Source organism: Balaenoptera ricei, chromosome 11 (genome assembly GCF_028023285.1).
Source record: "Balaenoptera ricei isolate mBalRic1 chromosome 11, mBalRic1.hap2, whole genome shotgun sequence".
Lineage (NCBI taxonomy): Eukaryota > Metazoa > Chordata > Mammalia > Artiodactyla > Balaenopteridae > Balaenoptera > Balaenoptera ricei.
Window position 1 is genome coordinate 88,418,857 of NC_082649.1, and position 23,641 is coordinate 88,442,497.

General features: G+C 46.0%; 1 protein-coding gene across 1 annotated transcript in view; it reads right to left on the bottom strand.

Moving 5' to 3' along the window:
* Nucleotides 1-22,874, bottom strand: part of PROK2 (prokineticin 2) — a 411,215-nt gene extending 388,341 nt beyond the window's left edge. The window contains exons 1-2 of the transcript XR_009505932.1: nt 22,497-22,874; nt 21,742-21,914 (exon numbers count right to left, since the gene is read on the bottom strand). The gene's annotated coding sequence lies outside the window, so the exon portion shown is untranslated. The remainder of the gene's footprint in view (nt 1-21,741; nt 21,915-22,496) is intronic.
* Nucleotides 22,875-23,641: the final 767 nt, after the last annotated feature.

Here is a 23,641-nt window from a genome sequence, read left to right on the forward strand (position 1 = left end):
AAGAAGGCACTTGGGCATAGAATCAGAGCAATGCAGGTGCTGGAGGTGGGGAGTTACAGGCAGGACCAAAATTCTCCCAATGGGGAATTCTGTCCACCATGATTCACCAATCATGGTGGACAGAGGGCGGACAGGAGAACATTAAGAGCATCTTCTGCACCTTCCCTGACCATCTCATCTAATCCAGCATCTCTTGTCACTTTCTGGCTCTCCACCTTGTTTTGTTGTTTTCTTATCTCTTATTACATCCTGACATATTATTCTTATTGAGATACAAACCACATACCATAAAATTCACCCATTTAAAGTGTGCAATTCAGGAGGTTTTAATATATTCACAAGGTTGTGCAACCATCACCACCATCTAATTCCAGGTCATTTTCATCACACCAGAAAGAAGCCTGTGCCCATTAGCAGTTACCGGCACACTACATTTTTATTCTCTCAATGACTATCCCCCTTGCCACTACAACATAAGCTTCTTCAAAGCAGAGACTTTGATTTGTCCACTGGTCTTTCTCCATTCCCTAAGAAAGTGCCTTATAATTGGTAGTAACTCAAGTCAATATTTAATTTGATTTAATATAGGAACCAGAAACTTACTTGAGATTTTGAGTCAAGAAAGAAGACAAGGGCTTCCCTCGTGGCGCAGTGGTTGAGAGTCTGCCTGCCAATGCAGGGGACACGGGTTCGAGCCCTGGTCTGGGAAGATCCCACATGCCGCAGAGTGACTGGGCCCGTGAGCCACAACTACTGAGCCTGCGCGTCTGGAGCTTGTGCTCCGCAACAAGAGAGGCCGTGACAGTGAGAGGCCCACGCACCGTGATGAAGAGGGGCCCCCGCTCGCCGCCACTGGAGAAAGCCCTCGCACAGAAACGAGGACCCAACGCAGCCAAAAACAAATAAATAAATAAATAAATAATTTTTTTTAAAAAAGAAAGAAGACGAGAAACCCAATATATAATGGGTTTATTACACCCAACGTGAACCTTGTGTTGACAACACAGACGGATCCTCTGCGGCTGGCCTTCAGTCTCCAGCCCAGAAAGAAATGAGTCTCCTCTTAGGGTGCTGGCTCCACAAACTGGGTTAGGAGGCTTTACGATTTATGGGCCTGCAGTTGAAAAGTTTTCTTTTGCTGTGAGTTACATTGGCTGTGACTGAATTCTTTTCTTGAGTCTTGGTGAATTTTAACACTTCTCAACTTTAGAGTGAGTTGATAAGGTGATGGCTGCTTGGCTTAGATATGAGGAAGCACAGGCTCTGCTCTCACCCTGGCCATTTAAGGGTGCTTTTGAAACCAAGCAGGGCCTTGTGGGGTCCTCACAGGTACAAAAGCCTTTCTGTGGCCCCCATTTCTTGTTTGTAGGCCTTCCTTGAGTTCCAAAGGGCAGATTCAAGCAGTTACTTATTAGGGAAGAGAGGGAAAGCAGAAACAAAGGAAAAGCAGTCAAGACACAACAGTGCAGCAATAAAGCAGAGTCCTAGTTCCTCCTCAATGGGTGGACATAACAATCTGATACAGATCTCTGAGTTCTTCTACAGGAACCAAGGCCGCCACCCAGGTGGAGGATGGTAACTTCAGGCTGAGCACAAGCATGTGGACCCCAGACTGGCTGGAACCAGAAGGCTGATGACTGAGATTCTTGGAACACCACTCTGTTATCTCCCCACCAACCAATCAGAAGAAAGCCATACATCCTGCAGCCCTTACCCTAAAATTTGCCTTTAAAAACTCTTCCCAGAAGCCCATCAGTTAGTTCAGGTCTTCTGAGCAGGGGCTGCCCACACTCCTTGCTTGGCCTTTGCAGCAAACCTTTCTCTGCTCCAAAGTCCAAGGTTTCAGTTTGGCCGGCCTCACTGGGCACACAAATTTGGGTTCGACAACAGCATGATCTCAAAACAACTTAAGTCACCTCCCTAAGCCTCAGTGTTGCCATCTGTAAAATGGGGTGGGGGAGAGGAGATAACAGTTCCCATCTTATAGTATTGTTGTGATGGTGAAACGAACAAAAGCACATGGTTCATGCTTGACACGCAGGAAGTGCTCCTTGGCCATTAGCTGTGAGCGCTGAATGAGGCAAGGTTTGTAGCACGCAGGACGGGACACAAGATCTCCTCTCTGCAAGACATTCTGAACAGTCACTACATTCTGGGTATCTGGCCAGGAAAACAAAATGTTATGGTAATACCTCATCTGTTCGAAAGAATATTTATAAAGATTGATAAATACGTTATCCCTGTGTCCTTGGGCAAATCACTTCTCTGAACTTTAGTTTTCTTATCCGTTAAATGAAAACAATCTATACGATGAGTGACCATAAAAGCGACAACACAGGTAAAGTGCCTGGGACACTGTGGGGTTCAATAAATGATAGTTATTGATATCATCTTTATTCCAAGTTTCACGTCTCCATCTCTTAGACCTTGGGGCCCAGAACTGTTCAGGGAATCAGAACTTTTCAGATTTTAGAAAGGGGCATATACAGTGTACTCTATGATATTCCTAGTGGGTCTAGGGCAGCAGTTGATAATCAAACACACCAATACTTCTGCAGTGGGACGTGTGAAAATTTACAGAAGTGCGATCAACCGTGTGGATTAACCAACAGCATCGGTCAATAAAGGTCAGGTTTAGCCAAATGATCAGAGATCAGTGCAGGTTTCAACATGAAATGAGCAATGAAGAAACTTTCAGTTTTCAGAATTTTTCAGACTTGCAAAGAAGGGATAGTGAATTTGTACTTCAGAGACCAAAATCTTTTGTTTCTCACTCTCCTCCCACCAAAAGAGGCAATGGAAACAAACGTCTTTATTTCCCAAAGCATGACAAGCTTAACTATTTAAAAAAGAGAAGAAAAATTATGACAGTATCCCAATGAGAATGATAAATGCAAAAGAAGGAGGGAAAAAAAGGTCCAAAATTGAAACTAATTTTAGTAACAGCAATGGATTAAAAGAAAAAAATTCCTCGCTTACAAATTCAAGAACAAAAGCTGTCACAGTGACGTGTCTTCCCAAATTTGGTTGAAACATCCCTCCTGGTTTTAGAGAGGTCTTCTCTTGAGCTGTCGCCAAGAACACATTCCCATGGCCAAGTTCAAGACTTACAAGTGCGAATGCAAATGCAAACACAGAGCAGCGGTTCCAGTAACAGCCAGCGTGTGACTCTGGTGGTCCAGACACCTTCTGGGCAACAGAATTAGCTCATCCGGTAAGGTGCCCTCCCTCGTGAGGCCACGTTTAATCAGGCCCAGAAAACATTTCAATTGCCAGAAGTATATAAATGCTACCCATGTCATTGATTTGTTCTGAGTTCCTTGTCAAAATAATTAATGTGCATCCAAAGTACAAAGACAGTTTCCCTCCACTGGAGTTGAGCATCCAGAGAGGGAAGGATGCTGAGGTGGGCCAGCAGCTGCCACACAGGCCACCTCTGCAATCCCAGGCAGATAACAGGTGTCACAGAAGACGCCGTCCCTGCTTTCAACTCCACGCAGCCGAATTCTGCCGTATAAATTATTAAAGAACGTGCAGAACATTACACAGTTCATGTACTTAATGATTATAGTTCATAGTCTAGGTCAGATATAATTAGATGTTACATTAAAATAGCTTCACAGAGCCATTTATTCTGATTTAATTACTTAAAATGATAGCATAATGAGCAATGCTTTCAAGGAAAAAAGTACTCTTTTAAATGGGCTCATTCCAAGTTAATACGAAGAAAATTAATCATATAACTGAATGGAGGAAGACAAGTCCACGTCTTAAGTGACATTGTTTCCGTGTCACAAAGGTTATTTCCCTTTGATGACATGCTGCAAGTGACAGGGAAAGAGACTTTTTTTTTTCTTGTGGGAATGAAGATTCTCATTTTTACCCTTCCCTCGAAATCTTACTCTCTTCTACATGAGCCCAGCCACAGGCAACGAGGACTTTCAACGCCAGCCCTGAGACGCGAAAATCCCAACAAGAGCATTTCCGTGAATACTGGGAGTTAGGAACGGCCCACATCTGTTTTGCAGGTGGCATTAGCATCCAATCAGAAGCAGCCTGCGGCACAGCGGTTACACGCTCACACTCTGTAATCGGACCGGGACAGGGTTCAAGGCCAGCTTTACCACTTACACCTATGAGACTGTTCACAGCTTATCTGGCTTGTCTGGGCCTCTGTTTTCTCATCTTGAAACTGGGGTTAAAATAGCACCTATCTCAAAGAGTCGTTTTGAAAATCAAATGAGATTCAGCATGCAAAGCACTTAGCATGGTACCTAGCATGGAGAAGCTGATAATAACTCTTAGCTCTTGTTATTAAAAATAGAGATAACGAATATTTTGCTGACTCCTAATCCCCACCCTGCACGTACCCCTCAAAGGTTTTAGGTGCCTGCTGCATTTTTCCAGTACAAATTATAAAAGACTTGAAAGAAAAAAATGGGACCTCCCTTAACCCAATTGCTTCCTTCTGTTTTGAATCACTATAAATGATAAGAGATCTTCATATAAACTTTTGAGAGTAGTATCAGTTCACTCAAAAAAAAAAAAAATCCTACATGGTTTTAAAAACATATGGCAATGTTTATCTGCTGTTTTTCTGTCCTGAGTCTAGCTTTGTAGTGAAAATATTCAATGCTGGGCTCAGGGGAAATGGGGAGAAATTTTTTTAAATCAGAAGTCTTCCCATGAATACCTTCTTCAGACAGCTGTAAATACTACTCGGGGGGCATGCGGTATTTATTTGAATCCTGGGACACTTAGCAAAGGTGATGACAGAAAACACTGGCTTACGGATACAGAGGGCTGTGGCAGCCAAGATAATGTGTCAAACTTGGCCTTGCATGAGCAAACAGCATCCAAGAGAGAGCTGACACAATCTCCCAACACATAACATTCTGGACGAGGAGCCATGGGGTTTTGAGAGCATGGGCTGTCACGGGAATTGCTTGTGTTCAAAATGAGCTTTACTCCCTTAGAGAGGGGAACCTCGGGCCATGCTGAGTCAAACAGGAGAGTGGTATAGGGGGTATCTTACTTTGGGTTCCTCCAAAAGCTGACTCTAAAGCAAACATTTAGGCACATGGAGTTTGTTTGGGATGTGTGATGGTCAGCATGACTAGGGTACAGTCCCTGCTTATTCGATGAAACACTAATCTAGCTGTCGCTGTGAAGGTATTTTGTAGAAGTGATTAACATCTACAATCCGTTGATTTAAATAAAGGAAATTGTCCTCCATCATCTGGTGGGCTCCACCTAATCAATTGAAAGGCCTAAAGAGCAGAACTGAGATTTCTCTGAGGAAGAAAAAATACTACCAGTAACTACAGGGCCAACTTCTGCCCAAGAGTTTACAGCCTATCCCTCCTGATGACCTTCCTTATGGACTGTGAATCCGCCACAGTCCCAGCCAGCAACCACAATCACATAAGCCAATCCCTGTCAATAAATCTCTTAATATATATAGGAAGAATTTTAATTTCTTTAATGAGTTTTTTCAATTTGGGGAGTTATTTCCTTAGTGGTTGCTCTTGAAGTTACTACATATTTTTTAATTTATCAAATTCAGCTTCAGCTTGATATTAACTTAATTCCAGTGAGATACAGAAAGGTTATTCATATATAGCTCCATTCTCCTTTTCCCTTTTTTGGGTTATTTTGTAAATATTACATCCATATATGTTAGAATGGATAACAATGCATTGTTATAATTATTTTTATAATTTTTATAATTTTATAATTTTATACCTTTTTATGTCTTTTAAAGAAGCTAAGAGAAGAATGGAGAGTAAATAGGCATTTATACTTTTTGTTATATTAGTCTTCTTTTTTTATCATTTCTGGTTCCCTTCATTTGTTCCTGTGGACTTGGATGACCCCAGGAATCATTTCCTTAGTCCAACACAGCTTTGCTCTAACCTGCCTCTTTTGAGCTATTACTGGAAAATATATCACATTTCTACATCTCACAGGCCCAACAATATATAATACACATATTGTTTTATACAATTACTTTTTAAACTAAGAGAAAAAAGGAGAAGAAACTTGCATTTATACTGTCTCTTATAATTAGCTAACTTTACTAGTAGTTTCATTTTGTGTGTGTGTGCATTCAAATTATTATCTTGAGTTACTTGCTTTCATTTGAAGAACTTCCTTTAGTGTTTGTAAAGTGGGTCTGCTAGCAACTAATTTCTCAATTTTTGTTTGTCTGGCAATGTCTTTGTTTTGCCTTTATTTTTGAAAGACAGCTTTGCTGGATAAAGAATTCTAGGTTGACTGTTTTTCTTTGAGCACTTTGAACGTTTTCCCACTGCCTCTGGCATCCATTGCTTCTGACGAAAAGTTAGCTGTTATTCTTGTTGGGGTTCCCTAATAAGTGATGAGTCATTTTTTTCTTGCTACTTTCAAGATTTTCTCCTTATTTTTGGCTTTCAGCATTTTTACTGTGATGTGCCTGTGGATCTCTTTGAATTTATCCTACTATGATTTATCGAGTTTCTTGAATGTATAAAGTTTTCTTCACATTTGGGAAGTTTCAAACATTATTTCTTTGAAAAAAAATTTTTTTGTTCCTTTCACTTCTCTCATTTTGGTATTCCCATTACACATATGTTTGTGCATTTAATAGTGCCTCAAATTTCTTGAGGCTCTGTTCATCTTTCTCACTCCCTTTTTTTTCCTTCTATTCTTTGCTTTGCATAATCTCTATTAATCCATCTTCAAATTCACTAATTCTTTCTTCTGTCACTTCAAATCTACAGATGAGCCTTTCTAGTAAAATTTTTATTTCAATTATTGTACTTCTCAAATCCAGAATTTCCATTTTGTCCTTCTTTATAATTTCTCTTTACTGATAGTCTATGTGATGTGACATGTCATCATACCTTTCTTTACTCCTTTAATCATGATTTCCTTTACTTCTCTGAATAGATTTTAATAGCTACTTTAAAGTTTTGTTAAACCCTACATCCAGTCACTCATAGGCAGTGTTTTTGCCGTTTCTTCCCCTGGTATATGAGCCATACTTTCCTGTTTCTCTGCATGTCTTATATTTTTTGTTGGAAACTGGACATTTTACATTATATATTGCAGCAACTCTGGCTATTAGTCCACTCTCTTCTGGCGTTTGTTACTGTTATCTGCTCATTTACTTGTTTAGTGACTGGCTGGATTATCTTAGCTAAGTCTATTTCACCCTGTACTGTAAAATCTCTAATGTTTCTCCTCAGAGGTTACAGCTTGGCGTACGCCCATGGTCACCCTGGGATGCCACTAGTTTTGGCAGACTCTCTTTTAAGTGTCTCTTTCCCTGACCACACCCAGGTGTTAAGGGCCGAGTGGCACTTAACAATTAATATTGCTGACTGATTGCTCTGTTGTTTTCAACAATGCCCTGGGGCATAAATTACTTCATGGATTGATCCAATCACATTCCACTTCCTTTGAAGGAATAATTGCCAGGGTCACTGTTTGACATTTTTTTCAGACCCCATGAGGTCTCTTACCAGCTCTCTCCATTTCTCACCAACAAACTAGCTGCCTGCAGTTTCACCTGTACCTCAATGAATCTATCAATCTATCAAATTGTCTTTCACCACAATCTCTCACTATTCTTGAGAGGGCCCTTTGACTTAAACGTTTCCACTTTGCTACAAATGAAATCAGTTCCTTTAGAAAGATATCTGGAGCTCTTTATTCTATGTCACACATTTTCCCGCCAGGAAAAATCCCTAAGCCAAGGATCTGGTGCGTGGGGCAATGACAATGCTTCTCTCTGAGCTAGAATTCAGTGGAAGGAGGGCCAGCAATCTTAAGTCACCCTATCTTGTCTCTGTCTGTATGGAACCCCAACCTCATAAGCCAGATTAAGGGCTAGGGCCCCAGGAGTCTCAGTGGTGCTATGTCCAACGTAGAGCCTCCATTCTTCGAGCAGTGTTTGGGCAAAAGAAGTGAGCTCCCACTGTTACGTGGAAAACTGGGTTTGCCTCTTGGTGAGTGTCAAGTCAAAAGACACAACCAAGCCAAAGATCAGGAAAAGGAAGGATTAATTATTACTTGCAGCAAGTAAGCAGAACACTGGGGATCTTTCCCAAAGAGGTGTCTCCCCAAACAGTAAAACTGCGGGAAACTTTAAGCTAAGGGTACATGCATATTGACAAAGGGGTATGTGGAGGGGGTGTGTCCACAGAGTTCAAGCTTTAGTTGACTGAAGTCACGAGGGTCAGAAAAGGTCCACATCATCCTCCCTTAGGTTCCAGTTGATCTGGTCATTGAGCACTTGAGGCTCATCTTTACCACTGAAACAGAACAGGGGGTCTTTACAACCGATATATTATCTTTGCAACTGTTACTTCTCTTGCCTGTTGTTTCATTCTTTTGTTCCCTTAAGATCATTAATTACTGAGAACGGTTCAAGGACAAGCACTGTGGCCAGGCTTAGGTCACAGAATGGCTTAGGCCAGAAATGGCTTCTCTTCTGTCAAGAAAGTAATACCTGGTTCTCTTTCTCAGGGGACCCCCTCCTCTATCTGCTTATACCACCTCTTGGCCTCACTTGCCCAAAACTTTGCCCAGCAACAGGTAGTGAGAGGCAGGCTGCAAGATGCTGACATGAGGAAGCTCTGTGTTCTTGGGTTTATCAGTCTGGAAGCAGGTCTGAGCTGAAGAGGGAGCAGGTCATGATTCAGACACCACAGACTCTCACCGAATTCAAGTTCTTACTAAATATTAGATTTTCTTCAATAAATATTTTTTCATTTGCTCTGTGCCCTTAGGATCATTTCCAGAGATGAAAATTTTTTTTTCTTTTATAGTTTTTACAAGTTTCACTGGGGATGGGTCAGCAGAGGCTCTCACACTGTTATGCCAGAAGTCAAACCCAGCTGAGTATTTAAATATTAATTTGACTCATAATCTTCCTGGAAGAGTGACATGGGGATGTACTCTGAGACTTATTTGAAAGTACATTGCATATCCTGTTTCCACTGACTCAGCAATTTCAGGCAAATGATTTTACCTCTTTGTGTCTTTGTTTCCTCGTCTGTTGTGATGAGAAAAGTTGATCGCTACATGGCAGAGCTGCTGTGAGAAACTGAAATAACCTATCCAAAGTGTTGCACACAAAAAGGTTTTTAGGAAAGTGAACTGGTTTTTATTATCATGGGAGTGGGCTCAGAGAGGAAACGGGCCCATAGAAGAGATGGATCTAAGAGTGGCTAAGATACCACTGTGGCTTCAACACACAGATGTTCTTTGATCACAAATCAACCCTCTCTTGGGATGTTGGGATCCCCCATTCCCCTACTCCTCACTTTCTCTCTCTCTCACACACACACACAGAGTGCACAATTCATTCAAGCAGAAAGAGAAAAACAACAGCTGACCAATTTTTCTCTTTAAGAATCTAGTTCATCAATATCATACGTTCATGGGGAAACCCTCCAATACTCCAGGGAAACTTGCAAAGCAGAAAATGACAACGTTTGAGTTATATTCATAGCTTCTCAACAGAGTGGGAAATTTGGAGTGGAAAGGGCCTCCAAACCAGTGCTAACATGACTGGGACCTTTTAGCAGTGGTTCTCCAACTGTGGGGAACTTGATTGAAAATGCTGATTCCTGGTCTCCTCGTCCTCTTCCTTTGGAAATTCTGATTCTAGATCTCTGGGTGAGACTCTGGAACTGGCATTACTAACAGTCCCCAAGGGATTCTGATTCAAGTGATCTTGCTACTTTGAGAATCAACCCTCCATTGGAAGCTGACTCAAGCATCTATAATACCTTCCAGGATTTTCCTGACTCCAAATATACAAAAGACTCATACACTGGGTCCTCCCTGAGATGCCTGTAGGAACTCTTAGGTAGCTTCAGTTCTTAATTCAAGCCCCCTCTCTCAGGAAAGTCTGACGGCAGCCCAGGATCCCTGTGCACAACCAGAATTCCTCCATATCTTCCTTCTAGCAAAAGAAGTAAGCAGACCATTCTTGAGTCTGTTTTCAAATCCACCTCCCACTGTTCCCCAGCTCTGCTTCATGTATTAAAGGAGCTGACTCTCGCAGCTGCACTTCCCAAGTTCCTTGGTCATCTGACTTCTAGCTGAGCTGTTTTACCCAGTTGGAAATACTGGCGTTATTTCCCCATCTCCAGCCTGTCCTTCCAGCAGCAACATCTCCTGCACGCTCCAGCTCCCGTTGGACAGACCCACCAGGGATGACCCTAGCCACTGGGGTCCTGTAACCCCACCTCCTCCCTTTGTCTCCACAGCCTAAGGGTGGTGGAGGCTCACCCCCCTTGTCTTCTTAGCTCCTCCAATTCCCTGCATTCAATGCCCTTCATTGCAAATAGTTGAGGGGGTTTCTGTCTTTCTGCTTAGACCCTGATTAACACAGCAGGTCTGGCAAATATGGGTGAGGGTTACAGTGGGGAGGGGAAGGTATACTTTGCAAAGACCAAGGAAGAGGAGGGGACAAGCAGAGACCTTCACCCTGAAGAACCTTCACTGGTCAACCCCCTGCCTCCCACCTGCAAAGAAAAAAAAAAAAAAGTGGGGAAGGGGTATGATAACAAGGGGGCTGGAACCAAAGGAAACAAGCAAGTAGGTTCAGAGCAGACCCATTCCACTGGCCCCTTTACCGCAGGCCAAGATTTCTCAATATCAGCTCTACTGGTATTTTTGGTTAGCTAATGCTTTATTACGGGGGATCTCCCGTGCATTACAGGATGCTGAACAGCAACCCTGCTCTGTATCCCCCAGAGGCCAGTAACAACGCCCCCTCCCCCGAGTTGTGACAGGCCAAAAGGTCTCCAGACATTGCCCACTGGCAAATGATCTACTCTGCCCGCAGGTCAGAAATTGACCTACACTCTATGGCAGAGTTCATGGGCCCCAAAGCCATTCTTCTGGTGCATTAGCTTGGGTGAAGCCAGAGAAGTCAGCCTAAATGAGGAAAAAGTAGTTACTGCCACCGGCTCTAAAAAAAGAAGCCACAACTAGGTCAAGCGCTCAGAGCCGTCACCAGGAAATATGGCGTCCCGGCAAATCTCCCTGCCACTCACTCCTCATCCTCTGTTTCTCTTCCCCCATTAATCCAGGTGAAATGAGCTACAAGCAAAAGAGCAGCCTGGTCCCAGAGACAGAAGAGTGGGAGGGGAAGCAGGAATAGCTTTCCACTTTGCCTACATTTCACCAGGTTGCCAGGAGCATTGCCTCTTTGTTCCAGAGCCTCAAGTCTTTTGGGTACAAGGAGGCTAAGGAGTCAAACAGACCTGGATTTCAAACCCAAATCTGTACTTGACACCTGTGTAACATTAGTCAAGTTATTTAATCCCTCTGACCCTCAGTTTCCCTGTCTGTCAAATGGGAATCACAACTCCTTCCTCACCGGTGTTTTCTAGGAATTAAGGGAATGCTTGTCAAGGGCTGAAATTAGGCACTCACGAGATTAGAAGTTGGGAAACTATGGCCCACGGTCACATCTGGCTCAACTAAGGTTGCCAGATTTAGGAAATAAAATATTTTATCTGGCAAGCCTCCCTGCTGGCCACATGCTTTCGTAAAGGAAGTTTTATTGGACACAGCCTTGCCTGTCCGTTCGCTGTCCAAGGCAGGGCAGAGTAGTTGTGAGGGAACACACGGCCTGCATGGGTCGTTGCCGTTCACACCAGCGGGTGTCCCCCTGCTGTCTGTCACACGGTGCCAATGCAGAGCAGTCAACAGAGTGATTATGACCAGGACTCCGCAAGCACTTACACTGCCTGGGTTTAAATCCTGGTTCCGCCATGGAGTGCTGGGCAAGTGCCTTAGCCTCTCAGTGCCTCAGTTTCTACCTTTTGAAAGTGTTTTGACATTGGAGCTATCACAGGAAACTAGGGTACACTCATGTTGATTCGTTGTTCTGGGCTTATTCAGAAAGCTGAGCATCCTTCTCATAGGGTCCTTGTGAAGGTTCAACACAATAATGCAAGTGAAGGGCAAGAGCACAGTGCTGGCAACATGGGAAGTACTTAAGACAGCTCCATCGTTACTACACAAGTTCGAAAGTTCGAGAGCTACTATTTTTATTACTACCATTACTTCATCTACTACTACTACTAATACTACTACTATTACATCTATCTACTACTACTACCACTGCCACCACTGCTAATACTTCACTGAACTATTGGAGGATTTAATGAGATATAGGTGGGAAAGGTCTGGCCATAGTAAATGCTCAGTAAACACCACATTTGCTTCCTTGTCCTCTACCCATTTTCCTGGGTCCCTGCCCATTGGCCCAGAGCAGGGTCTTGAGCACTGGCCAGACCTGGCAGCTCTGCTCAAAGAACAGTGAAACCCAGGAGGATCTCCTGCTCCCAAGCTAGCTCTGACCCCTGGTGGCCCTTCTCTCCCCAGGGACTTCTTGTCCCTTCCTCTATACAGTAGCACGGCCTGGTGCAGTCACCGTGTCTCCTCGACTCTCCCAATGGTCTCTCAGTTCCCCAAATCACACCCTCTCACAAAGCACAGAAACCCGAGGAGGGAAAGAGCTCTTCATTGCTCCATCTTGGCCCCCTTCCTGGGATTTGGCTGACAGCCTTGGGCCTCTGAGGGCCTGACAGAGCTCCATAGAAGGTGAGTGTGCTAATGATCCCATAAACAGGGAACATTTACGGGGAGGGCTTTATTTCACTTTCCCTTAGTTCCCCTCCTTTTAGAGAGTGCCTATTGGAAACATCTCCTTCAGCTGAAGTCGTCAGGAAGCTTCGGGAAGGAGGAATTATTTGAGCCACGACTACAAGGACCAACGCTGTAAACCAGCGCTGGCCAAAAGACACGTGTGGTGAAATACACAGGCACACATTGTTTTATTGTGTTTTGCTCTATCGCGCTTGAGAGATATGGTGTTTTTTACTAATGGAAGGTTTATGACAACCCTGCATTGTCAGAGGATGATTAGCATTTTTTAGCAATGAAGTATTTTTTAATTAAGGTATATACATTGGTTTCTTAGACATAATGCTTTTGCACACTTAATAGACTACAGTATAGTGTAAACATAACTGTTAAACGCACTGGGAAACCAACATATTCATGAGACTCACTGTATTGTGACATTCACTGTATTGTGGTGGTCTGGCACCAAACCTGCAATATCTCCAAGGGACGCCTGTAATGTGAGCCACTTCTCTAACTTTTTTAAACTTAAATTTTTTTTACCAGCCACACAGAAAAGGGTAAAAAAGAACAAACTGAATTAATTTTAATCATATACCTTATTTGACCCCTACATAATTCAAAATATTATTAATTCAATAATAATAAAAATTTACTAAATAGACATTTCTCCAAAGAAGACATATGGATGGCCAAAAAGCACATGAAAAGATGCTCAACATCACCGATTATTAGACAAATGCAAATCAAAACTACAATGAGATACCACCTCACACTGGTCAGAATGGCCATCATCAAAAAATCTACAAACAGTAAATGCTGGAGAGGGTGTGGAGAAAAGGGAACCTTCCTACACTGTTGGTGGGAATGTATACTGGTATAGCTACTATGGAGAACAGTATGGAGGTTCCTTAAAAAACTAAAAATAGAGCTACCACATGATGCAGCAATCCCAGTCCTGGGCATATATCTAGAGAAAACCATAATTCAAAAAGATACATGCACCCCAGTGTTCACTGCAGCACTATGTGCAATAGCCAGGACATGGAAGCAACCTAAATGTCCATCAACGGAGGAATGGATAAAGAAGATGTGGTACATATATACAATGGAATATTACTCGGCCATAAAAAAAGAACAAAATAATGCCATTTGCAGCGACATGGATGGACCTAGAGATTGTCATACTGAGTGAAGTAAGTCAGACAGAGAAAGACAAATATCATATGATATCACTTATTTGTGGAATGGTACAAATGAACTTATTTGCAGCACAGAAATGGAGTCACAGACGTGAAGAACAAACTTGTTACCAGGGGAGAGGCAGGATGGGGAGGGATAGATTGGGACTGACATATACACACTACTATACATAAAACAAATAACTAATAAGGACCTACTGCATAGCACAAGGAACTCTACTCAATACTCTGTAATCACCTATATGGGGAATCTAAAACAGAATGGATGTATATGTGTAGCTGATTCACTTTGCTGTACAGTAGAAACTGACACAACACTGTAAATAAACTATACTCCAATAAAAAATTTTAAAATAACAATAATAATGATAAAAATGTACTAATTTGATGTTTTACCACCTTTTTTTCATACTACGTCTTTACACCTCCAGCACACCTCAGTGCTTATTGAAGCGCCCAATGGTCGCAGGTGGTTAGGGACTGAGGTGTTAGAGGGTGAAGCTGTAAGTCCTCGCCCCTCAGATTCACGGACCAGCGGCACTTGCATCACCTGGGAGCTCGTAAAACGTGCAGAATCTCCAGTCCTGCCTGGACCTCCTGAATCAGAATCTACACCTGAGCAAGATCCGCAAGTGATTTCATGTTGGAAGATGAGAAGCACAGCTCTAAGCCCTTGTCTCTCCCTCACTCCAGACTCCCAATCAGTCACCCAGTCCTTTGAGTTCAACTTTAAAATATCTCCTAGATACAATTCCACTTGCTCCATGGCTCCTACCATCTCCCTGATATAAATAGCCACTCTCTCTGGGTTCTGGGTTAAATTGTGTCCCCACAAAGATTTTGAAGGCCTAAACCCTAATATCTGTGAATGAGACCTTATTTGGAAATAGGTCTTTGTAGATGATCAAGTTAGGATGAGGTCACTAGGGTGGGTCCTAATCCAGTATGGCCCATGCCATTTATAACGTATCCTTAAATAGGGGATATTTGGACACAGAGACAGGTGCTCACAGGAAGAACACTGTGTGAAGATGAAGGCAGAGATCGGGGTGATGCAGCCAACGACCACCAAAGATCACCAGCAAACCACCAGAAGCTAGGCGAGAGGCATGGAAAAGACTCTTCCTCACAGCCCTCAGAAGGAATCAGCCCTGCAGACACCTTGATTTTGGATTTCTAGCCCCCAGAACAATAGAATAAATCTTTATCCACTCTGTGGTACAGCAGGCTTAGCAAATTAATAAACACCCAAATCTTAACAGCAGTTAGCACCTCTTCCCTCTTCCACTCGTGCCATCCCTCACCCCGAAACCCTGACCTATGAAGAACGCTCCAGTCACAACCAGAGGGACTTTCTTAAAATGAACATGGGAGCAGATCACTGCCCCAGCCTTGCCCCTTCTGTCGCTCCGCGTTCCATTTCTGAACAACACACAGTTCTTAACACCACACACACACACACACACACACACACACACACACACACACACACGGTCTTTCCACTCCTCAACAAGCTAAACTCTTTCCCTCCTCTGGGCTTCGACACATGCTGTTCCTTTCCCAGAAACAATGATCCCTCCACCCACCACCCCCCTTGGCTGTCTCTACTCAACTTTCAGGTCTCACTTCCTTTGCTGGTTTCCCAGACTGAATAAGGCCCCTGTTACTCTCTCTCCTAACGCCCTGTCTTGTCCTTTAAATAGAGTCCAGCACTGGGCCATGAGCAGACTGTACGTGTCCATATCAACCTATAGAATGTGCGTGTTTGAAAACCTCTTCTGCAGTTTGACACGGCTGTGACAGGCAAGCAAGCAACCAGTAGACTCAACTCATTAAACAGGCTCTGGATGGGCTCAAGCACTGCCCAAGTCACCTGGTACAAACTACACACCAATCATGCACACACAGGAGGACCATGTACTGGTCAGTGATGAACAACAAATGGAAAATGACAGGTCCTTTACAGATACTAGAGAGGGACCGCTTCATAGACACCACCGCTAATCATTCTACTTTAATCGACCTGTCCTTCCACAGAGTCTCAATTTCAACATGGTGACAACTATGTGCTCTGCTCACTCTGACCAAGACCTATCACTGCCCAACACAGAAAAGGAGCGTGATAAATACTGGACATATAAATGCATGGGCTGGATTATGATAGGGAGAAGTGGGGAGACCATTCTAGGGGGACAGAGGGCCTGAGGCCAACATTTGAAGGTGAGAAACCACTGGCAAACCAAAGAGTGCCTGCAGTATTTTTAAAGCTTGATGACTTCACATTAAGGAATTCCTCAAATCTTATTATGAGGCCCAACCAGACAGTTGGAGAATTCCAGAGGAACGGACAGATTCTTCTGGTCCTGGACTGCATTCTGTTTTCACAATTGTTTCTGGCAGAAGCCTAAAGAAAAATGCAAACCAGATGCACAAAGAGATATTTTCTTTGTCAGGGGAAAAAGAAAACGTTGCTTATCCTGCTCTCACACTGCTGCCCCTCAAATGCAGGCCAGATTCCCATCCTTTATCTTGAACAGCTTCAAGAGATTCCAGAACCTTCTCCAGCCTCATGTGCTTGGGGGTAAATGGGAGGCCAGTACTGTAGTGGCCCCTGTCCTCTTCCTTGAGCTCTCAACGCTGGAGGAGCAGATGCAAATGTGATTTCTGCTTTGTCCCCGTAGAAGAGCGGGCACGGGGGCTGCATAATGAACTTGGACCTTAATTGAAATAAATAAGGAGAAAGCTTGTGCAAGCAATTTGGGCAGGCTGCAGGGAATTCATCTTTCCTTTGGATTCTCCAGAAGACACCGCCTCCTGCTGGGGTCTCACTGGTTCTCCTCTGGGCCTCAGACACCCTGTCCCAACTGCTGGTGACCTCGACCCAGGAGAGTCAGCTTTTGCCAAAAACAAAGCAGCAAGCCAAATGCGCCGTCTGCAGCCCTGACAAACCCTGAAGTGTCCCCAGTCCTCAAAGGACCTCCTGGCTGATTAGACTGCCCCCACCAGAGCTGCCACGGATGCCAAAATGCATCCGCCTTACAGGCCGCTCCCAGAACATTTGACAACCTTGTCCACAAGCATGTGAGAAAGGACGCTGTGGGGAGAACGTGCACCTTCTCGTGCTTCTCAAAGAGTGGTCCCTGGACCAGCGACACCAGCATCACCTGGGACATCAGAAGGACTGCGGGTTCTCAGGCCCCACCGCAGACCTCCCATATCCCACGCTCGGCAGGTGGGCCCAGAGAGCTATCTTAACAAGCCCTCTGGGTGATTCTTACATGCACCCAAGTTTAAGGACCACTGTGCTACTGATTATCCATCCCTAGAGTCGCCTACTGAAATCCCTAAGGGGCCAGGCACGTGATCTAAATGAGGGAACAGAGTGTGCCTGCCCATCCAAGGGAAGAGCGGCCAGCCAGCTTGAACCAATGGAAGCCAGGTAGAAGGTGGGCCTGATTTTGCCGATCTTTTCATTTTTCAAGAGTGTCTACAAATGTGGATTAAAAAAAAAAAAAAAAACAGGGCTTCCCTGGTGGCGCAGTGGTTGAGAGTCTGCCTGCCAATGCAGGGGACATGGGTTTGAGCCCTGGTCTGGGAAGATCCCATATGCCGCGGAGCGACTGGCCCCGTGAGCCACAATTGCTGAGCCTGTGCGTCTGGAGCCTGTGCTCCGCAGCAAGAGAGGCCACGATAGTGAGAGGCCTGCGCACCGCGATGAAGAGTGGCCCCCACTTGCCGCAATTGGAGAAAGCCCTCGCACAGAAACGAAGACCCAACACAGCCATAAATAAATAAATAAAATTTAAAAACAAACAAAAAAAAACAAACTAATTTTTAAACATTGGCTTCATTTTTTTCTAGACACAGTGCAGGCCTAGCCATCTCCATTAATAACAACTTCATTCTTCCAGTTCCATGGACCAAAAGTTAGCCTTCATTCAACTCTCCTTCTCACTCCCCACCTCCTATCTTCCAGGACCGCCTGTTGGCTTCATCTTCAAAAGGCATCCAGCGACTGTTCCCCGCTTCCACTTGTTTATAGCGCTGGACCACTCCACCAGCATCTCTCCCAGGTGAAATGCAAAGCCTCACCCCGGTCGCCCAGCTTTCACCCTTGGCCCCTGCACTTGAGTTTCAACAAAGCAGCCAGACCCATCCTTTACAAATGAAAGGCAGATCACGTGCCACCTCTGCTCATACCTGCTAGTAGATGCTCATTCCCGTCAAGGTGAAAGCCAAGGTACTCCAGGGCTCTACAGTCACCGCCCCCAGCATCACCCACCCCTCTCCCTGGCTCACCCCATCCAGCTGCGCTAAACTCCTTGCTGTTCCTCTTTAATCTCATAACATACTATCTACGTATATAGTTACCTGTCTGCCTCCATCTGCTAGAATTTAAGCTCCACAGAGGCAGGAATTTCTGTCTGATTGACTGATTGATCCCTAGTACCTTGAACAGTACCCGGCACGTGGTAGGTTTTCAGTAAATAAGTGTTGAATAAATAAATGAATGAATGCAAACTAGAGATGGCGCCCAAGCAGTTCTGCATTTATAGTTCAAGAGGAATTTCTTGAAGATTTCCTCCAAGCTCAAATTTTGCCCCTACTCATAGGAATTTCAATCCTGCTGCTGGCTGGTCAGTGGGCAACTTAAATATAGAAAGCATTTCTGGGGCCCTTGAATCAAGAGCTACCTCCCTTTCCTGCCTATATATAGCCCCTGCCTATAGATAGCCCCAGCCCTAAGCACATCTAGATGAGCACTCCTGGCTTCACAGAGCTTTTTCATTCTGGAAAGAGGCTCCCTTAAAGCCTGCACAGAAACTGCTCTCTAAGCCAATGTTTTCCAAAACATTCTTTGCAACACTGGTCCCATGAGATGCTTCAAGAAAAATAACTCTGGAAATACACACACACTCTCTCTTCTCCTTGGAGCTCACAATGCATGTTAGCATTTTAAAGGCTTCAAGAGGTCTGGTAGTGAATTCTTTATCTCTTTACTTGCTCCCGTGTTTCTCAAATTCGTTGGCCCACACAATCCCTTCCCTAGTGAAACACCTATTAACACTACAGGACACTGATGTTCTGGGCAAGCAGTTTCAATTTCTTCATCCTCTTGTGGGGCAGTGTAGGGGAGCTCTAACACAGTATATTCTATGCATTTTTCCAATAGGATACATATCATGAACTTACTGAGATACAGAGACGTCCTCATTCCCACACTTTCAAGCCGACAACATGTTTCTCTCTGTACTTCTCTCTCCAGCTGGCACCGCTTGGCCACCCCCCCTTACCTGTATCAGCTAGGGCTGTCACCATTACAAGTGACAGGGAAAAGTGACTCAGGCTTAAACAAACAAAAAGGGAAATTATTGGTTCATAGAGCTGGAAAGTTTAAAGGTAGGTTTAGCTTCAGATACAGCTGGATCAAGGATCAAACCATACTTTGGGACTCAATTTCTAGCCATCTTCCAGTTGAGCCTTCCACTCCAGACTCTCCCCTCATGGTGACAATATGGTTACCATGGTATCAACCTCAACTCCACTCAGGTTCAAATCCAGCTAGATAGAGCCAAAACCTTTTCTGATAGCTGCCTCAAATATTTTTAGCTCTACTCTGATTCAACCTGCTTAGGACATGTGACCATCCTTGACCTGTGGCCAGAAAGATGGGATACACTGACTGGCTTAGGCTCAGGCCCTATATTCCACTCCTGGAGCTAAGCTTAGACTCTATAAACAATACAAACTGAGAATTGGTGATGAGTAGATTCTCCCTGCCTCCCCACTCCTCCCCAAATCAGGCATTATTGCTGGAAGCAGGAGGAATGGACGCTGAGAAGGTAATGCTCAAATGTGTACCACTCACCCTTCTGCACATACATCCAAACACTGCGCCTCCCCCAGGAAGTGCTTCCAGATCCCCAAGCCAGAATGAAGCATCTCTCTTAAGGAACTGACATATACAAGCAAACACCTGCAGAACACAGCAGGAAGTTTTCAAGTGCACAGGAGAAAGCAGTAGGCAGTAGGACTACAAAAGATCTAGAGTCAGGTAGACTTGAATTCATGGTCTGAATGCATGACCTTGAATGAGCTACTTAACCTCCCTGAGTTTCGGTGTCCTCATCTATAAGGATTTGAGATTTTCAGCAATTCCCACTCATGGTGGGAAATGTGGATGATAAAGAGTAACCCCCAAGCCAGCCATCATCCCGGGTCCCTGTGGCTGGATCTTGCCCATCACCCGCCTCCAGATCCTACAGTGCTCACATCAGCCTCAGATCACATGGTCATCTCTGCCCCAAACTTCTCCAGAGACAACTGCTCCCTGGCAGCTCGGGGCACACGTCCCCCTCATACCACTCTGTGCAAGGGAAGCTGTTCCTTGCGGTCTAGCCTACTGCCCCGCCCATTACAATGGAAGTCAGCTCCTGTGTTCTCAGCCCATGCTCCCCCCGCCAGGATGAGATGCAAGACCAGAAGCAGAATATTTCCAGCAGCTGCCAGGACTCACACAAACCACGCTAGTTCTGGGATAAAACAAAAGTCAATACTAGTATTCAGCTTCATGCCATACAAAAGCCCTACTGACTTGAGATTAAAATGGAAGAAAGGATGCCAGGCACCAAGGCTGCAGCTTATTTTTCCCATTAGGAGACAACCAATCATATAGAGGAGAGCAGCAAAGCTCATTCTCCTCGTGCCAGAGATAAACCATGGGGGTGTGGAGGAGAGATGGAGACGGAGAAAGGAAATGTGAGGGAAAACAAGGAGCAGTGTTGTCGGCCATGTGGCTCCTACTTCACAGGAGGGGCTCAGGGACCAGTGCTTCAGGAGACGGTGGTAACCCCCGGGTTGTAGCTTCAGAGCATTGAGGAAAGTGGACACACTCCAGAATTCTCCTCATGGAGGCTTAGAGGTACACCCATTCATTTATTTATTCCTTCCCTAGTCAAATATGTACTAAGCACATAACGTGTGAGAGCGCTGAGCACAGGCAAACCCAAACTCCCCTGGCCCCGCCCTTGCTGAACTCAATGCAGACGGAAACGCAGGTGATAAACAAGCCAACGCTTCCAATAAATACGTAGCTACAAACTGTAATCACCACTAAAAGGAAACGCACCAAATCAATAAGAAAGATTAAGAGGTGAGCTTGCTCGGGGCATGAGGGAAGGGCTCCCCAAGAAGGTGCCTTTCAACACAAGCAGGGAGAATAAAGAGGAAGCCCCTCGGATACGGAAGCAACAGAGACCCATGTTCAAGGGCGAGAAAGAAGCCAACGGGGCTGGAGCTTACTTACTTAATGTGTGATGGGGAGAAATGAGCAAAGGTGGGGTTGGAGGAGGAGGGAGGGGCCAGGTCACGTAGGGACACCTGGGTCCTGATAGAGTTACGATTTTAGCCAGAGGGCCAGGCCTCTTTTCTAAATCACCGCCCTCCACTACTGTTCTATTCATGGCAGCTGCATAATATTTGAGAAATCTAATTTGCATGTCGCATCACGTATCTGGGTACCAGACAGCACCCACAAGAGTACGGGGGCTTTACAGGAACTCCCCCAGCTCTCTCTCAGGGGGCTGTAGCCCACAAACCAGGAAACTCCGACTTGGGACATATCCCGAGACACCCAAGGGACCTCAAATAATCTCTGCCGAGGGAGGAACAAGGGCACAGGGGCAAAACCAGGTTATGAGAAGCTTCCAGGAACAGCCACTGAACAGCTCTCTGCCACCTCCAAGTCCTCAGCCAGCCCAGCTCTAAGCCTCAAATATCAGCATCACCCGGCAGCTTGTCAGAAATGCCAACTGCGTTGGTTTCCTCTTGCTGCTGTAACAGATCAGCACAAGCTAAGTAGCTCAAAACAACACAAAGCTATTACCTTCTGGAGGTCAGGAGTCTGAAGCAGGCCTCACGGGGTGAAAATCCAGCTGCTGGGGGGGGGGGGGTATTCCTTCTGGGTCTTCTGGGGAGACGCCGTCCCCTTACGCTCCCCACCTTCTGGAAGCCACCCACATTCCTTGGGCAGTGGCTCCGTGCCTCTGCTTTCAAGGCCTGAAACAGCAGATTGATTCCTTCTGACGTTGCCTCACTCTCACCTCCGCTTCTGCCCCGCCCCCTTCACATTTAAAGGCCCTTGTGGTTTCACTGGGCCCCCTTCCAGCGTACTCTGTCACCAGGTCAGACGACGAGCAGCCTTAATTCCACCCACAACCTTAATTCTCCTCTGCCACGTCACCTGCACAGGCTCCTGGGATTCGGACGCGAACGTGTTTGAGGGACCATGACTCTGCCTACCCACCAGGCTCCGGGGGCCCCTCCACACTGACCAATCAGAACCGGTATTTTAACAAGCTCCGCAGGTGGCGCAGGCGCACGTTCAAGCGCGAGCAGCCCCCGCCTTGCGGCGCAGCGTGGCCGTCTGTCAGGCCGGGCTCAGGACCGCCGGGCGAGCGTGTTCAATCAGGCCGAGAGGACCCCTCCCGAAGCCTGCTTTCCTCCGCTCAGTCGCCATAGCTAAGCCCTTCGTGGGGCGTGCGGTCCACCTGTCCAGAAACCTGTACTGGGAGTCAGCCTCTCGTAGATGCTTTGAAGGTTTGGAAATGTCCCCCAAGGGTGAGAAAATGGGATTCACACCTGAGGGTGAGACTTGCACGCCTCTCGGCTGAAGAACCGGTTGCTCTTCGGCTGCGGCTCCAAGCGTGGCTGGTCCTGGGAAAAGGTCAGCAAAGCGTGGTGAAAACTGTGATTCACTACAGCCAATGGGCGCCTCTGGCTCCCAGAGCTGGGGGAGGGGCCTTGGAGGTGCCACAGACGAGGTAACTGAGGCTCAGGGAGGTTGGGACTTGCTCAAGGTGACACGGGGGAGCAGTGGAGCAGCTCGGAGAACAGGGAGCGGGGCCGGCGGGGTCAGGTCACACACACCCCCCACCCCGTCTCTAATTGGCTGTTATTTGGGGGCTATGCCTCAACTGAGGGCCGCCCCCTCACAGGAAGGAAGGAGCAGGGCTTAAGATCGCCACACCGCTGGCTCCATCTGTTCTGAGGGAAAGCTGAAGCTAACCGCCTGGACACGGCCAGATCTGGCCAGTTCCGTGGGCAGCCAGCCAAACCTGGAATTTTCCAGGCAGCCAGTTCAGCCATGGAAGGGAAGCCCTCCAGGCATCACTAACCCGGGCCCCAGCCCGAGGAGGAAGCCCATGCCTTCCTGGGAACGCTGACCCAGGGCATTTCCTTCCTGGAGGAGACCCATCACAGCCCCAGCACGTGTCCATAACCAGCAGCCAAGGCAGCGCGTGCTGCTGGGGCCCCAGACAGGTACCAGGAACTGGAAACTTCTTGGGAGCGTCCACCCCCAAGGCAGAGCCTTTCCTTTGCCATGTCCCAGAGCACCCCCAACAGCTGACATCTGAAAGCTTCCCTCCACGCCCCAGCAATGCTCAGCTTCCCTGTGCTGCTGAAAAACATCTGGCTGGCTTGGCACCTAAGTGGGGTAAAAATAGCATGCCATCTTGTGAGCGGGCACCACGCCATCTCAGCAGATGGGCACCAGTGCTGCAGCCAAAAGACCGCTGAGCGGTGTGGAAGGCATCTGCAAAGGGCAGGATTCACAGCTGGAGGGCTGACTGCCAGGCCCCTAGGTGAGAGGGACCAGAAGGTAAAACAAGAGGGCCAGAGAGAGGGGACAGGAACCCCCAGCCCCCGCCCTTCAGAGGCGGGACATGGCAGGGGAAGAGAGAAAACGCACTTGGACGCTGGAAGGCAGCAGGGCGCGATGGTGA